The sequence below is a fragment of the Chaetura pelagica genome, unplaced genomic scaffold, assembly GCF_000747805.2.
Source record: "Chaetura pelagica isolate M959 unplaced genomic scaffold, ChaPel_1.0 scaffold769, whole genome shotgun sequence".
Lineage (NCBI taxonomy): Eukaryota > Metazoa > Chordata > Aves > Apodiformes > Apodidae > Chaetura > Chaetura pelagica.
The window spans coordinates 177,792-183,239 of NW_009954531.1; positions in this window are offsets into that span (position 1 = coordinate 177,792).

Here is a 5,448-nt window from a genome sequence, read left to right on the forward strand (position 1 = left end):
TCCTCCCCTAGACACGAGGGAATGCTGCCCAAAGGCTCATTTGAAGCACGTGCGAAATTTACCATAATTAAGATGATGAAGGTTTATAAAAATAAGTATCATCAACGAAAAAGAAATCAGCTCTCATGCTTGCAGCATTACTTACGTCGGCAGACTCAAAGCAGTTAGGAAACACATGCTGCCATCTTGTTCAATAGCCCAGAAAATCTAATTGCTAAAAATCAAGATTCCTACAAATTTAATCTTAAACACATGATGTCTTAAATCTCAATTAATTCAAAATTCTCTACAATAATTACGGATAGAAAAAGGAATTAGGACAGCAAATGGATGTGGCAGACTCATCCAGTAACTGTTCTATAAAATGGTCCAAACAAGCTCACTTCAACTGAAGTCAGGGATCAAACTGCATTTAAACTGGGTTTAAAGTACCAATTTCCAAGGACAGACCTGGTAAAAAGCTGTTTGCTCTAGTTTTGATGACTACACAGATTATTATTCAGATTAAGCATCCTGCATTTTGCAGGAGGAATCTGATTTCTGTCACCTTATAGATGAGCAGATAGTTTCTGTATAAAACCCACCACACTGAAAGAGGCTTCTTATAACTCCGAGCTGTTGGAAGAAGGTATTCCAGATTCCTTGAAGATTAACAAACTTGCTAAGGTGGCAAGTATTTCTTAACAAGATTATTAAGATTTTAAACCTAACCTTTTTCAAAAAAAGTTTCTTCATGAGTAGATATTTGCTTATCACATGAAATGTGAAGAATCTCTGAACATACTTCTTGGAAAGGTTCAAGTGCTGTGCCTCTCTCAGACTAGATGCTGGGATAGGGGAGATGCAACAACTGATCTCAGTTGTGCTCAGAAGCAAGACTCTGGGCCTTGAGGAAATTCAGAACAGTGCTGCTTTTTTTTTGCCTCCTTCTTAGATCTATCACTCAAGACCTTTATTTAGCCAGAAGCAAGTCTTAAAAATCAGGAAGTTCAACCAAACCATGCTGGTTGTGCTTCCATATTTTCTGGGACTGGCTGAACCAGACTGCTGAAAACAAGAGAGTCATGGACTACCTGGAGCCTGGTCACTTTAGCTCAGCACAACATACTAGGGGATGGCATTGCAAAACCAACCAACCAACCAACCAACCAACATGATGCTGGGGAGGGCTCTGATGCCATGAAAAAAAAAGAGCTTCAGCTCTTTGTGAGCTAAAGCAAAACCAGTAAGATCTCAAATCCTCTGCTTCTGCAAAGAGCTGAAAAGAGTGGTCAAAGAGCAGAAAGAGTGGTCAGACAGTGGTTGCCCACGGAGAAGGTTGGGTCACCATCCCTGGATGTGTTCAAGGGTTGTTCAAGTAGTGCTGGTGGATGTGGTTTAGGGGAGAACTTTGTAGAGTAGGGATGATGGTTGGACTTGGTGATCCTAAGGGTCTGCTCCAACCTGAATGGTTCTATGAGTCTGACGTCCCCAGAGGTCTGCCAAGGTGTGACACTAGTTCCTGTGCTGCACAGGGAGTGCTAGAGGCTTTGAAGCTGCCCAGAGCTGCCTCCCTGGGCACTTGGCTGCAGTCTGTACCTGCCTCCCGACCTAGGATGCAAGTCAGGGCACACTCTGAAACACAGCAAGAATGGAAATGCAAAGAAAAAGCCCCAGATCTGCTTAAACGAGATGCACCAACAAAGACTGAGTCACAATCTTCCCCACACCCTGAGATGTCACAGAAGAACTAACAGTAGAGGTAAGATCTCCCTCTTACTCACTCAAAATGATGGGGAGTTCCCTGTGCCCTGAAGGAACACACTCAAGAAAGCAGAAATCGCAGAAATACTTCTGTGAACTTGACAGAAGTTGCTTACCAATTAATCTCTCATCTAAAACAGAAATAAAGTCTTCTTCATTACTTGAAGGATTAAGAAAGAGGGAGAAGAAGGGGCTCATGGCTCCACAATACCTATCAACTTCTGGACAGTGTGTCCTCCTAGTTAGGTGGAAACTTGGATACCTTCAGCTTTTTGTTTTGTTCTTCATTTTTAGCACAAAAAGGTTTTGCTGGTGTAATTCTTCAGCCTGAACACTAGCCAAAATAATCTTTTAAAAGAAAAACCTATCTAAATCTACCTTTTTTTACCCTTTGGCCAGCTTATCTCACATTCTTCAGTTGCTACAATAGAAACAGTTGAGAGTTAACTAAAGAAAACCCCAGCATTTACTAAAATATGCATCAGAAACCAAGGTACGATTTTCAAAGAGACACAGGTACTTGCTTAACCAGTTTATGCATAGCATAGAGCTGAGTACTGGGCACTGGTTATCATTGGGAGACAACCCCACTGAGCTTGCAAATGTCTCATCATACACAGGGCAATAAAGGAACATTTTGTCCCTTTAGAAACAAACTGTCTGCTGTTTCATCACAATGCTGAAGTAAACACACAGAGCTTATTATTTGAAAAAATGAAACTCTCACATACTGATTGCTCACTCCAGTCAGTTAGGAGTTAGAACAGCTATCTCAGTGGCAGCAGGGGAAAAAAAACCCTTAAAACTATTAGTGAGTTTAACATCTACTCTGTAATTGCCTAAAATTTGCATTTACATATATTGACAAAGTCAAAGTATTGCAAATTTGAATACACCCTTCTTAGGCTACAAAAGTTCCAAAGGGCACATGAGAAACCCCACACATAACAGTAAATTGCTTTTAACACTTAAAAATCAATACTAGCGAAGGTTATTTTCAACTTTAACACTGTGCTAGTTGCATTACCTGACTGAAAACCTGCTCCTAGGAGGGAGATGGGTCATCCCGTGCATCACCCCATCATCTCCTGGGCAGGTTAAAGCTGGAGCTTGAGAGACTCAGCTCTCTTCCTGTGCAACGTTCAGTGAGGTGACCACATCACTCTTCCTCAGCATGTCACAAATGTCAAACCTTTCTTTAATAAATACAAGTTTTGAGTGTTTTAAAATTTTTCTTTCCACCTGCAGGTAGAGAGGACAGATGCCTTGAGGAACAGGAACACTGAATGACAATCAGCTGCCACATTTGCATCCTGTGCACTAGTTCCATTTCCTTGCAGGAGAACAGTTCAAGGGCAAAGAAAATGAGGGATAAGGTAAAATTCAAGTAAATGATCAGTTTTTTTCCCTTCACACAGCTCCTGCTTGCTTGCAGTCCTTAGGGCACACAGATTTCCAAGCTGGTGAAAACAGATGTTGAAAAAAGTCTAAATAATGGGGCTTGGGGGTTTTTTGGTCCTGGATTGTTGTGGCTTTTTTTTACATTACTGTATTTACAAAATCCTTAGGTGCTCCAGAATCACATTCAGTACTATATAAAGCACATGTTTACTGTTCAGCAGAATGCTCCTGGCAACCCAGCTGTACACAGCAAGGAAAAAAATGCTAAAATGCTGTGTGGGTTTGTTCCTGATGCTTCACAGACCTAAATCTTACATTTGCTGTTTTGAATCAAGGATACAGGAAGCTTGAAAAACACTGATACAGAAATATTAATTAATTTTTGAGTCAAGAAGAATATCAGAAAGAGCAAAGTGGCAATGTTAGAGCTTAATGTCATGAGTAGGCAGAGACAGAATTCACCTCAGCTGAGAGCTCTGGGGTTTGGAGGCAGACACCCCCATGCAGGCTCCAAACACAAATCCTGAAGGCAGAGGGCTATGTGAGAGCAAGAGACTCTGCACCCCAGAGACAGAGGTGGATCATATACTAAAATCCATGCAAAACCTTGCATTTCAAAAACTTAATTAGTTTACATCTACATGTAATTATTGCCCTTCTGCTTTGTGATTCAGCAAAAAAGCTTGGACTCATTAACAAGAAGTGGTAGAACCAGGAGCCCCTTCATAAGCAGAGGGAAATGAGGCAGCAGGAGCGGAACAAGCACAGGCGGCAGGAGAGGAACAGTCTTGTCATAGAACATTCATCCCCAGGTACAGAAGTTCAAGCTGACAGCTGCTTGGTAAACAAACAAACAAACCCAAAGCCACAATTCAAAAAATATAGTGAAAACGGTGTGAAGATTGCACTGCAAAACAACCCAGTCATGCTTTTCCTGTGGTTGGTTTGGTTTTGTTTTGTTTTTTCTTTAATGCAAAAACAGTAACAGGTAGAAACTTCAGGGCAAAAAAGGGCGATTTTGAGATATTATTTTTCACTGACTCCCCAGCAGACTCAGACATTCAAACTGCTTTCACAATTTCAAAGTTCTCATTATACGGGCACCTGCCCATGCCAAAACCATCTCTGTTTCATGAAGGTCACCCACCACGTATGAAGTAGCAAGTATATCTGGACACTCTTGACCCAAGGTGAAATTTCTTGGGCTATCTCAGCCCACTACCCCACTGTCAAGTTAAAATTAGAGGCAGCTCCCATTCGCTTCACCGTCTACAGATAAAACATGCTAAGGAGAGGAAAAGGTAGATCTCTGTCATTTAAAACATCCACTTCACATGTCATCCCTCGAAACAGCCCCAGTTGCATCACAGAGAACGAGCAACACTTTTTGCTCAAGCACAAAGAGATAAACAAGGATCAGCTATTTAAACTATTCCTAGGTTCCCCACCTTCAGACAAGAAGGGACTATGGAAGCTGAGAACTCTTCCCCTGCCATTCCCTGGTGTGGGACAGGACAGGCAGGCAGGTGAGGCAAGCCATGCAGGGCCACCACTTGGAGCAGCCCCCAGCCTGCATGACAAAGGCAATGCCACAGGCTGCAGACAGGCGAGTGGGTCAGCGATCACACTTCCCCAGCACTCCTTACCATCCCTGCCAGGCACTGCTACCCCTGGGCTATTATGAAGAGTAAGATCAAAACACCGGTCCCTAATTTGTCCTCCTGTACAGACACACCTACACACAAAGACTGGAAGGGACTGTAGGAGATTAAATGCTACACTGAACAGAGCGGTAAGAATGAAACGTTTCAAGAAAAGGCTTTTGGGTTTCATGCAAGATAGGAGACTTCAGGAGAGTTAAGCAGCTCTGAGATGGCACAGGAAAGAAAAAAATGTCAGCTCAAGTTAAAAAAGTCATATTGCAAACTTAAGTACCTCAGGTCTATTTTCTGAGAGAAGACCTGCATGACCAGCGCTTGCATTAAACTTCACAAGGGTCTCCATCTACTGCAATGTACATGTAACACCAGGTAAGAATTTACACGAATGCCTTGGATTTCTGCTGCTCCCAGAAGATGCTGGAACAAGCAAAGTGACAAGAAATTTACGGAGGCTCTGCATGTTACCTGGAACTTTTTTACACTGTTTCTTATTCTGGAAATTCAACTCTTACACCAGGAAGACTATTTCACTTCACAGGTCAAAAGGCTGGTCAATGAAGTTACACCACTAGCAAGATCTCCAGTGCAAATCTAATCCAAAATTAGCACAGGTACAAAGATCTACACTAGGGAAGGAAAGAGT